We start from the raw sequence: 11,344 nt of genomic DNA, 5'->3' as shown, positions 1-11,344 counted from the left end.
TTTTCTGGGGAAGGGAGCAGGAAATAAAGACTAGTATTATATTAAATTATATTAATACATTGTATTAAAGACTACTGGGACTCGGTGCCACCTCAGCTGTGCCTAGAGAGCCTTTGGTTCAGCACTGGCTTGTGTCAGCTCAAAATATTGGCAGCATCAGGCTGAGTCTTCTTGCAGAACAGCTTCAGTGGCAAAGCAATCCTAATTCAATTCGCAGATACTCTCATACAGCGGACAGCAGCGTTCAACTCGCAGTTGTATGCCAGCAAGAACTACATAGCCCTCTGCCCCACCTAGACCCTTAGCAGGGCTCAGTAATAAGATCCAGGAGAGGAGTAGGTTTGACCGATTTTCCATTCAGGCGCTGGGTGATGAGTCCTATCAGCATCTCTGTTTATGGCATTTATTGTGGTTGGTATGTAAAATGACCCTTGCAGTTGGCAGAGGTGATGCTCCAAACTTTATCATCAGGCACGGCAGCCTTCAAATCCCAAAGGACAGCGAGCCTGTGTTTGGCACCAAGGAGATGGCAGTCTCCTTTCCTCATGTCCTCAGGTTAAAAGGTACGCCAGGCAAAACAGCAGTGCCTTAGTGACTTTTTAAAACAGTTTGGCTAGAGTAAGGTATCTGTGAAAATCCATTAAAAATGAACAATAAATTAAGTACATAAATTATTAATGTGAGATCTGTTGAACATGTGTGCCTTTGGGCAGACCTGAAATTTACTTCTAAGTCTCCAGAAGACAGCTGCACCATTCAGCTAAGCTTACCAGTAGTAACAAGCATACGCTATTGGGGTCAATACACTGTATCTAGTCATTTTGCTAGGAAACTTTGGTCTTTTTTGTTAGCATATACTTCCTTTACTATGCTGTATGGAGTTAAATCATGATATCAATAACTATGGAGAGAGAAGAAGGTGACTAGTAATATTGGAGATACAATGGACATCTCCGTGAGGCACTAAATTGAATCATATCAATCAATATTTTGATATAGTTGAAATCTGTGGCTTAAAAATCTCTTTTGATAAAATTGTAAGGTAACATTTTCTAAGCTGTTTTAATTTTACTTTGTAGTCCAGAGCCAAAAAAATGCAAGGCAATATTCCAGTTATTCCGATCATCTTTTTTGAAGGTTATACAAGACATAGTATACTACTCCCTAATTGTAACTCATTGTGTGCATGATAAAAGTACTGAATTGGACATCTGCTGCTGTCCTGTTTATCAGCTGTGCCACTTTAAAAAAGTGTCTGTTATGTTTTCAAAGAAAAATCACCATGTTCCAGCACCGAAGACAATAGTGGAGGGCAAAGATCTAACCCCACTTGCCTGAATGTTGTGTATTCATCATATTACATCTCCTGCAGAAGAGAAACCATCATCTAAATGCAGGAGAAAATACATTTTGGAACAGGATGTTTTTCTGAATTACTGTTTCAATTAGAAATAAAATGACAGAACGGCCCAGTCTTAGTACTATTCATTAAGCAGGTTCATTATGGCTCTATCAATGGCCAACTCACAAGAGTTCCTCTTACATTAGACATTATAAAACTAAGAGACTGGAGCTGTTCTAAAAGTTGGACTATGCAGAAAATCATTTTGTACCACTGAAATTTGTTGCTTGGAGGAGCATCATCTTTGTAACTTTTTAGTACAAATGTATATAACAACAGATGAAAAAAAAGATATATTTTAAGTTTATTTGCCTGTAAACATAATGATGATAAAACAAAAATTATAATAGAAAAGCCATATAGACAAGCAGAAATGAAGCAAAATAAAACCTTTGGTTATGCAGGACTGCGTACTTCAGTACTTCAGTATATTCAATAAATGCTGGGTAAAATCTTTTCAAAAATGTTGATTAGGATAGCTACCTTAATGGAAAATAATCGTAAGTAGTAAGTAGTGCTCATTTTTGGAGTAAGAAATACAGAATAACAGGAATTTCATGCAAAAGCTCAGACCATATAGACCATGCTACTTAGAAACAGGGGGTCAGGCCAGTAAGTGTTGCTTGAAGGTGTATTTGTTTGTGACAGGGAACAGGTAGAGAAGAGGTGGAGACAATCACAGCTGCAAGTGAAGGATGGAAAATGCAGGCCTGAGGGAAACTTGAGGATTCTTTCTTTTTGGTAGAAAACTGTGTGGAAGAAACCTTGGAATACTGAATAAATATTGAAGAAGGCACCTTCTTCTACAAGGAAATAGGACTTTGTCAGTGACACTCCCAACACTATCCTCAACGTCATTTTTCTGATGGAAATAATCTGTAAGGCCATGAATATTGGCTACCCACTTGGATCAAAAGGGGCAAAAATATATCACTGTTTTTGCCCTTAATGTTGTACTGTGTTTGTCCTTCATTAAAAAATAAAATAAAATGACTGTGCTTTTTCTTTCTCCCAACCTCCCAGCCAGCAGCTCTGCTGCAAATCAGATGCCATGTAGGGTAGGTAACTCTTATTTCCAGCTGTGTTGTTTAATTTCCTCCTTCCCTTCTGTTCTGTTTCTCTTAACCGTACAATAAACCCCAGACTTTATCCACCAATATGTGTGAATATATTAGGTCCACAACCTTGTTTGTATTTCTGATGACCTCTGGGGAGAATATATCAACACTTTTTCATCTCACTATAGCAATGAAAGTGGGCAAAACACAGTTGTTATGTCTTTGGGCAAAGGATTTAATGAGGAAATTCTCTTGGTAATTAAAAAACCCCAAACCTTCCCACGGACTCTGAATGGCTTCCCTATTAATCACTATATGGGCATCACTGACTTACTGCATTTGTGAAAAAGATGCCGGTAACAAAGTAGGTACTTTTTTTTCCCTAACTCAAAGAGCATTTAATTTGGTAGATTTTAATAGCTTGCCCTCACAGATATTACAGTAGTAAACTGTGACTGAAAAATTGAGTAAATAAAACCCCCCACACCTTAAATATATAATTGAACTTTGTATGTTTACCAAACCATTTTAAAAGTAACATAGTAATGTTCAGCTCTTCAAAGGCCAGCAAGATTCAGCTAACACAGCTTTCTGATTGATCCATCCCGGTGTTAATGTCTGCTGAGCGCTGAGACCAGTGACTGAGTTATCGCATGTCAGCCAAGCAGTAGTGCCTGTCCTTGCTCTTAGCCCACAGCAAAAATGAGAAAAAAAATCGAGTATAAACCTCTTTCCCTTTGAAAATGGCTTACGAAATGTTCTTCTCACATTTGAAACAGTTTTTGAGCAAGATCATGGTCAATTACCACTGCTCAATCAGTGGCAGCTCACAAAGCTGTTGTGAATTGCCTGTGTATCTGCTGTGATCAGTGGACGTCTTACTTGACCCATGTGTCAAGAAATTGGACATGGCTGTTGCAGCACAGATTTATGGAGTATGGATCTGAGTAAACTTTTGCTCAGACTTACTGTTGAGATTTGGCTGAGTCCTTATGTAACTACTCCATATATAAACTATTCCATATATTTTACTTCACTGTTCCTTCCGTATCCTCTGGTATCCTGTCCAATTTGAACTGTGGGTTCTTGCAGGTAGGACTGTCCTTGGCTAGATATTTGTACCACAATGGCATGGCTAGGCTCTGTTCCTGGATTTGTGCCTAGCTATGATAAAAATACAAGCCTTACAAACAATAACAACACCTGAACTTCTATGCTAAAACCCCCAAACACCAGGAAGGTACTGCGTCCATTCAGTTAGTTGGATGTCAATTGAAAAACACAAACGTAGCAGTACCAAAGACAAAAAATCTAAGCTAGGGCTGTGTTTTGAGACATACAGGGGAGAACACTTGCATCAATGCGTTCATCTGGTAATACTCAGGTCTCAAGCTAAAAGCCGAGAAGGATGGACCTCTGTCTCTCACAGGGGAAAATCTAAGTTTGGCCAAGTCTGTTTCTGTGAATTCTGATACTGATCGGCATCCCACAGTCACAAGACGCAGCATGTCGCATATTAGCTGGAATTAGCCTATATTATACTTATGTCCACAGTATGAGACTCTTACTATGTCAATCCTCATCGAAGGGCAAGAGTCACACAAGATATTCCTCAGGGTGGGGGAGGCCACCACGGCCTAGCTGGTGGTGCGCTCTTGCTGCTGGTGTTCAAACTCAGTAGGCTGGTGGTCCGCCGTCAACAGTCACTAAGGATATAGAACAAATTTATAAGGAAAATACAATTAAACGTGGAAGCAAGTGGAAAGTGGGATAAAATGCGACATGGCTTTGACACAAGATGACCCACCCTTGCTAAGCAAACTCAGTATTGGTGTGAGAAAACGAAGTTCCATAACGAAGAGACTGCAGCAGAGCTAGCATAACTAGGCTTCAGTAAGGATCTGATATGTCATTTCATGGCAAGCTATTACAGAGACGCAGGACTGGGTAAGGCACTGCAGGACGAGTAAGAAACTGGCTAAAGCGAAGTGACATAGAGGGAATGTCCCCTGGCAGAAGGAGGTTGGCAGGCGCCCACAGGGACCACGCATTCAACTGATCTCATTCAACATTTTCATCTACAAACTTAGTGCCAAATAAAGGAGCATACTGGTGAAATCTCCTGATGACAGCGTCGGGAGGCCTTGTCAAGACAACGAAGGATCAGGACAGCCTAGAAGGAAGGTTTGCTGACCTTGAGGACTGGAATAATATAAATTCAAACTAAAACCCACATTTCCGTATGTGTAAAACACGTTTAGGTTATGTACTCTGAGATTAAATAACAGAGGCACCCGGCTTAACCAGCACTTGCTGGGTAACCCTCACGGAGTAGGTTTGTGGATCATCCGGCCTCCCCCAAAAAACGATTTGTGGGAAGTGGCGCTGTGCACGTCAGGCCCGAGGCGAGCGCTGTAACTGCGCCAGCGGCGCCGGGCCAGACACGCGCGGCCCCTCGAGCAGCCCTGGGCCGCCGCCGCCGCCGCCGCCCCTCCAACGCCTCGGGCGGCTGCTGTGGAGCCGCCCCCGGCCGCGCCGGGCCCCTGCCCCGCGGGCGCTGCCGACCGGCAGCCGTCGCCGCGCAGGGGCCGGTCGGCGGGCGGCCAGGGGGCGGGCCCGCCGCGCCATTGGCTCGCGCGGTGTGACGCGCCGCGCGGTGCGGCGCTCCCATTGGCCCGCGCTGCCCGTTTCCCCCTGAGCTCATTGGCGGAGCCGGGACGGGATCCCCTCTGGTTCCTGGGGGCGGGGCTGCGCCGGGCCGCGGGGTGGGGGCGGCCGGTCACCTGCGGCCGGGGCAGCTGGCGCGGGCGGGCGGTGCCCCCCGCCCCGCCCCGCCCCGCCCCGCCCCGGCCCGTCCCCGCGCGCGCCGGGGGCTGTGGCGCTGCGGGCCGCAGCTGTCAGGGGAGCGGCGGGGGGAGCGGGGAGACAAAGAACATGGCGAGGGAAGGAGGAGCCTGCGCTGGCGGCGGCGGAGCGCCCCCGCCCCGGCCCCTCCTCCGCCGCCGGGCAGGGCGCTCGGGGCAGGACAATGCCCGGCCCGGCCGGCGGCGGCCCGCGGGGCGGCGGCGCCTCGGGGGGCGGCGCGGGCCCTTCGCCTTCGCCCCCGCCCCCGCGCAAGCGGCCCCGGCGCGGCGCCCGGCCGCGTCCGCGGACCCTCGGGACGGGACGGGACGGGACGGGACGGGACGGGACGGGGCGGGAGGCGGCCCGGCGCGGGGCCCGCCCGCCCGCCCGCCCGCCAGCCACAAGTTTTGCCCGGACTCGGGAAGTTCGGCTCGGCTCGGCTCGGCTCGGCTTGGCGGCGCGGCCCGGCCCAGGTGAGGGGAAGGCGCGGCGGCTTCTGCCCCGCCGGGGGGCCCCGCGCACCTGGCCGCGCTGCGTCCGGCGGCGGCTCCGCGCTCTGCGCGCTCCGCTCCCCGCGCGGGGAACCGCGCCGTGGCGGGGCCGGGACGGCGCGGCGCAGCGCAGGTGCAGCGGCAGGTACTGGGCGCCGCTCCGCGCCTCCGCCCCGGCGCCAGGGGCCGGCACGGCGCGGGCAGCCGGCGGCACCGGCCGCTGCGGCTCCGCCGGGGAAGCGGCGGCGGCCGCGGGCCGAGCGCGCCCGGGGGACACCGGACGCCGCCGACGGGGCGTCCGGTACCGGCCGGCGCGGGGCGCGACGGGGAGAGGAGGGGGTGCCGGGCCGCTGTGCTGAGGCGAGCGACGGTCCCGCGCTGGCCTGCGGTGGGGAGCGATGCTCCGGAACTGGAGGTTTTCCGCTGTGCGCGGCGTCTCCTGAGTAAGGTCCGGGCGCTGCTGCCGGGCGATACCCGGCGCGGGCCGGTGCCGGGTCCGGGTCCGGGTCTGGGTCCGGGCTGGGCACCGCCGAGGTGCCTGCGCCGGCCTCCGGTTAAAAACGCACCTGTGGGCAGGCGGCGGAGCTGCTGTTGCAGAAGAAAAACTCTTCGGGCCGTTTTCTTCCTGGAGTTGCGCAGCATCGTGACCCTGCTGGCTTTTCTCTTTCTGCCCCCAAAGTCTTTTTTCTGGGCTTTTGAAGAAACACTGCTCACGTGGAAATGGCTGCAGCAGTGCTGGGAGGCCTTGGTGGGGGCTTGGGTCCCTTCGCCCCCGCCGGCGTGTCGCGGTGCGGACCTGTTGTTTGCAAAGTCACCCGTGATTTCGGGCACGCGGTTTGAGAGGTGGTTTGGATGGATCTGCAGCGAGTATCTGCTCGGTGAAAAGCAGGCATTTTCTGAGGTGTTTTGCGCTAGGTACCTGAAACTTGAGTTTCCAAAAAGTTTTAGATGTAAAAAGATACATAGCTGGGCTGACTAAAATCATCTTTAATGTGTTTATAATTAAATTTAATTCTGTTACAAGCTTAGCAATCTTGCTTTTTTTTTTCCTTTCTTCCCGAAGACTTGCATCCAGGTAGCTAAATTGCATATTAAAAACATGCTCACTCTCGCACACGTGCTCTCTCTCACACACTCTGTCTCTCTCCACACTTTTTGTAGTAAGTTATTATTTACTAGTAAGAGAAGCAAATGCTGCTTCTCTTTTCTCTTCACTCACACCCTGAGGAGTTAAAATTAAATTGGTGGGAGAGGGAGAAGTGTCTCTCTGTACTTGATTAAACACAACTAATAAAAGACAGCTTAGTGATATTAAAGCCAAGAGCGTAAATAACCATTATTTTCTATAAGAGAATAATTAGTTGTCATCTCTATATCTGCACAAAATGTAGGGTGTGTAGAATTTTAAATGTAAAAATGGCATAACTGTTTTGGAAGGTAGTGTTACACATTGACCAAACTTAAGAATATCTCTTTAAAATGTGTTGACATTTAATTGACCTTTGAAAGTTCATTCTGTTAATCATACTCAAAGCGCTAAAGCTATGGTTGACTGATCTGGTGTTCTTACATTCAGTCGTGCTCAGCATATAAATTCTGCAGCATAATTGCTACTTATTGAGCAAGAGTTTCTTTTCTTCTCTGAAAATGAGAAAGTTTTACTTTGCCCCTGGCTGGATACTACTTGCTGGGTTTTGAATCGAAATGCTTTCCTGTCATTAGTTGTTGTGAAGGGTGTGGCCTGTAGTTAGACAAGAAATTCCATTACTGAAACTGTGTTTTTCTCCTTCCTGAGGCCTCAAATAGGGCAAGGTAACCTTGAAGGTTACTTTTGTGTCTAGTATGAATCAAAACACAATGGCTCGCTTTTTTTTTTTAAGCTCTTCTGAATTTAGCTGTTCTGATGTAGGAGCCTGAGTTTAAAAAAGTTTATTGCAGAAGTTTTTTTTTAAAAAAAAAAAAAAACAAAAAACCCCAAAAACTTGCCTATGAAGATCAAAGGTAATACACATTAAAATGTGTAGTACCTGCATTATGGCTGTTGTCCATAGCTATGTTCTAACCAAAGCATACACAGATACTCAAATTAGAAACGTTATGTATGAGGTTGCTATTGAAAGATCTGAGTGAAGATTAGTTTCTATTATGTTCACGTTCCGGAGGGTAGGTTTTCAGGTGAAGGTAGTGCCTCCAGCAATATTTCTGGTGTTTTGAGACCTCGTGTTGTATGTTGAATGTGTAAGTCCCTTCCGCTTCTTTGTGAAAAGTGAGTAAAGTGCTACATGTTAAATTTAATATAATACCTGTGATTCCTGATAGACTATTAGCTCTTTGCTGTTATCACTGAAAACTAATAGCTCTTACTCTTAATTATAAATCAATTTATAAAGTTAGAGCTCTAACAGTGCTGCTGCTGTAGTTTTCTAAACTATTTTCTCAGTGCTAAATTTGAAACTGGAATCCCCTTCCCTAACTGTGAAATCAGATGTGATGTTCAAGCTGTATTTGCAATTAAAAATCCTGCCACTACATACAGTTAGGAGCTATTAAATCCTGGTGCGTGTGTGTATCATCTTGGGAGTGTTTTCACGGGTGCTGTGTCTACCAACATGCAAATGCTTTGAATATTAAAGAGAGGTCTTGTTGTGGTTGAGTTTTTTGTTTGTTTTAGTATGATGGATAAAGTGTTGCCTGTGATTAATTTTACTGTATCTTTAGAAAGCTGAGTCAAAATAAACATAACAGCATGTCTGTACTTTGTGTACAGTTGACAGAAGATGATGGCAAAAAACCCAAGTAGTTCACAGGCTTCAGTGTGCAGTCGCCTGACTCCCAGATGGTCTGATGCCAGTAGCCCATAGTTAGGCACCTGTTCTGACTATATGATCTGTAGGGAAAGGTTAAAAAATGGGAACCTCTGAAACCGATGAATAGAAGACCTGAACTGACCAGCAGGAAATGGTGAGGGATCTGACCTGCAGGTCGGCTTTCACAGAGGCTTAGGTCTTTGATCTCGCTGGATGAAGGTGTTTATACATTCATATTATTTGTAACTGCAAATACTTTCCTGGAATTAGATGCCTTAGCAGAGTCGGCTTTTCCTTACAAAAACAAACACAGAAATAGATCTCTTCAACAGAAAGCCAGAAGCTTACAGCCTAGTCCACTTATACCAAAGGTCCTTTTTAAAGTCACCTTGCTGATTTAGAGGAGTGATTTGAAGTTGCTGGTGGCAGGAGCTCCTTGGCTGAGCCTCCCCTGTTGAAATTGCTGGACAAAGCATAGGATCACCAGAAGGGTGTAGGCAGTCAACTAGGATAAAGAAAGGTCGCATTCTGGTTCGTGGTCAGAGATAAAAATAATGGGAATTTAAACCTGAACATCTTGCATCCTAGTCTTGAGGTACTGGACAGAAAGGTCTCCTGCGCTGCCGCTGCATCTCCCAAAGTCCTGACTTCATTGACAGGATAAAGGATGGATCTGGAAGTTGCATTTTGGAAAGTCCTCTGCGTTTCAGCAGTTGAGGAGTGGCAGAGGAAGGATTTGAGAACCCCATGGGGGTTTGGACGTGGATTACTGGTTCAGGCAATTGTTGTGGAGACTTCCGTGTTTATATGCACACCCACTGGCAGAAATTTATGTGCTCTGAGAGTAGTAGGCACCTACAGGGTTATATAGCAGCTGAGCAGGAACGTTGTAAGTTTTATTCCTATCTAAAACTCTGTCAGACACCTAAACCTTTGAGGGTTGAGAGGGAGAGACTCGTGAAGGTGATGGTTGATGTTCTTTGTATCTGCATTCCTAAATTACTCTGAGGATAATGTGAAGTCATTCGCTGAAGATTATGGCATTGCATGAAAGGAATGTAACATCAGGCCATAAACTCATAGAAATGGGAAAAGCTCATTCTCAACTTCTGCTTGTTAATCCACCAGTTTGCATATAAGCCCTTTGCACTAGGAACTTGTATTGAGTAAATGCAGCTTTTATTATAAAGGAACTTGCCACACCAAGTATATTTTGCAAAGATTAAGAGCAAAGAAAGGTTCCCTCCAGTCTTTTAAGTCTAGGTGTGTAGCAAGTGAGTTTTACATTACTTTCTAAGACTACTTTTGCTTGCGAGGTTTCACGTTGAGTAAAACAGGAAGATTGTGTGGTTCTAGTGTTGGTCTAGATGCTTTTCCTCTTTAACCCCTTGAAATTTAAAAGCAGTGTGAGTTAGAGTGTAAACATGGGTTTAGTTGTATTTTAACATACTCACTGGTCAAGGTGAGCCCAAGCCATCCTAATGTGACATGCTTGACATAATCCAAAGGGGATTAGTTATTAATACATTTGAAAAATACATTCTGGTGTTGCTTAAGTGCTTTTCTCCATGATACGCATTCTAAATTAAAGCTTTTGTGGAAACTTGATTACAAACTTCCCATGAGTTTAAACAACCGAGACCTTTTTTGGATCTGTCAAGATATGCTCTAATAGCTCTAATTTTTAGCTGACTACAAAGTTAAATTTATTCACTGAGGATTTGTTTTGCTAACAAATACCAGAAAAGTTTTGGAGAAGAAACTGTTTCATAGGTGTCCTGTCCACTTTCCCGTTTCCCTTCTATAACTTTGGGCAATTATTTCTGCTAATCAAAAGTAAAACAGTTACACTACTTGCCTGCTTTTGTAGAAGGCTATGCACGAGGAAAAAATTAGAATAGTCATTCATGATTTATATTGGGGTTTTGGAGTGCGAGGAAAAAGGATAATTTTAAGTTCCAAATGCCTGAAGTTAACAGCAATGTTTCTTTCTTTGCGTCTTCTTCCTACGCCCACCCCATCCCCCATTCCTGGTCTTTCAGAAATGATCCGAATGGTCCTGGTGTTAGCCATCCCACGTGGGGGCCACTTGGCTTTTTCGCTCACATGGCTTTCTAGTTTGTGTGACCTTCAGCATGGGAGTGCTGAAGTTGATGAGTTGAAGTCTGCATAGTGTTTTCCTGAGCAGGCCGGTCTTTTCACAGTAGCTTAACTAGATCACTTATGCTTGTAAACCCAATCCACTTTCTTAAATGGTCAGTTTAACGCATTCTGATCTCTTTGTATGACTGACTTGTTTGTGGCTTAACTTAGTGGATGTTTTTTCTGTGTGCATATTATTCCATTGTATCTTCTGCTTCTAGAAAAGGGGTAGGAAAGGACTTTTCACACTGATAAGATTACAGGTTAAGTGATATTTAAAAGTGTAACATTAACCGGATTTTGGGTTCGTGACTCTGTCAATATGATGCCAGCGTTTTTATCCAATCATTTAGAGTATTTAATTGCAAACTGTGGGAACAAGCAATTGTTTAACTACCATGAAGGTGATGTTCACCCTTATTCCGTTCCCTCATGCCATAAGCCTGGTCATACCCCAAAAAGTGGAAGCTGTTGGAAATAAGTGGACCAGACTCGAATAGACTTAATGCACCTGGTCTGTGCATGTGCAAAAGCTAATGCATTTGCTGTATGTGAACTCTAGTTTAGTTCTTTAAGGATGTTAGTGTTATGTTTTATTTG

The 11,344-nt window shown here is 45.8% G+C and overlaps 1 long non-coding RNA gene across 1 annotated transcript in view; it reads left to right on the top strand.

The window, feature by feature from the left end:
• Positions 1-5,305: 5,305 nt before the first annotated feature.
• LOC112980775 (uncharacterized) overlaps positions 5,306-11,344 on the top strand; it is a 42,768-nt gene continuing 36,729 nt past the window's right edge. The window contains exon 1 of the long non-coding RNA XR_010388237.1: positions 5,306-5,777. This is a non-coding gene — a long non-coding RNA (uncharacterized LOC112980775). The remainder of the gene's footprint in view (positions 5,778-11,344) is intronic.

The sequence above is a fragment of the Dromaius novaehollandiae genome, chromosome 3, assembly GCF_036370855.1.
Source record: "Dromaius novaehollandiae isolate bDroNov1 chromosome 3, bDroNov1.hap1, whole genome shotgun sequence".
Taxonomy (NCBI): Eukaryota; Metazoa; Chordata; class Aves; order Casuariiformes; family Dromaiidae; genus Dromaius; species Dromaius novaehollandiae.
Note: the sequence above shows the minus strand (reverse complement) of the source record. Positions and strands in the feature narration are given on the sequence as shown.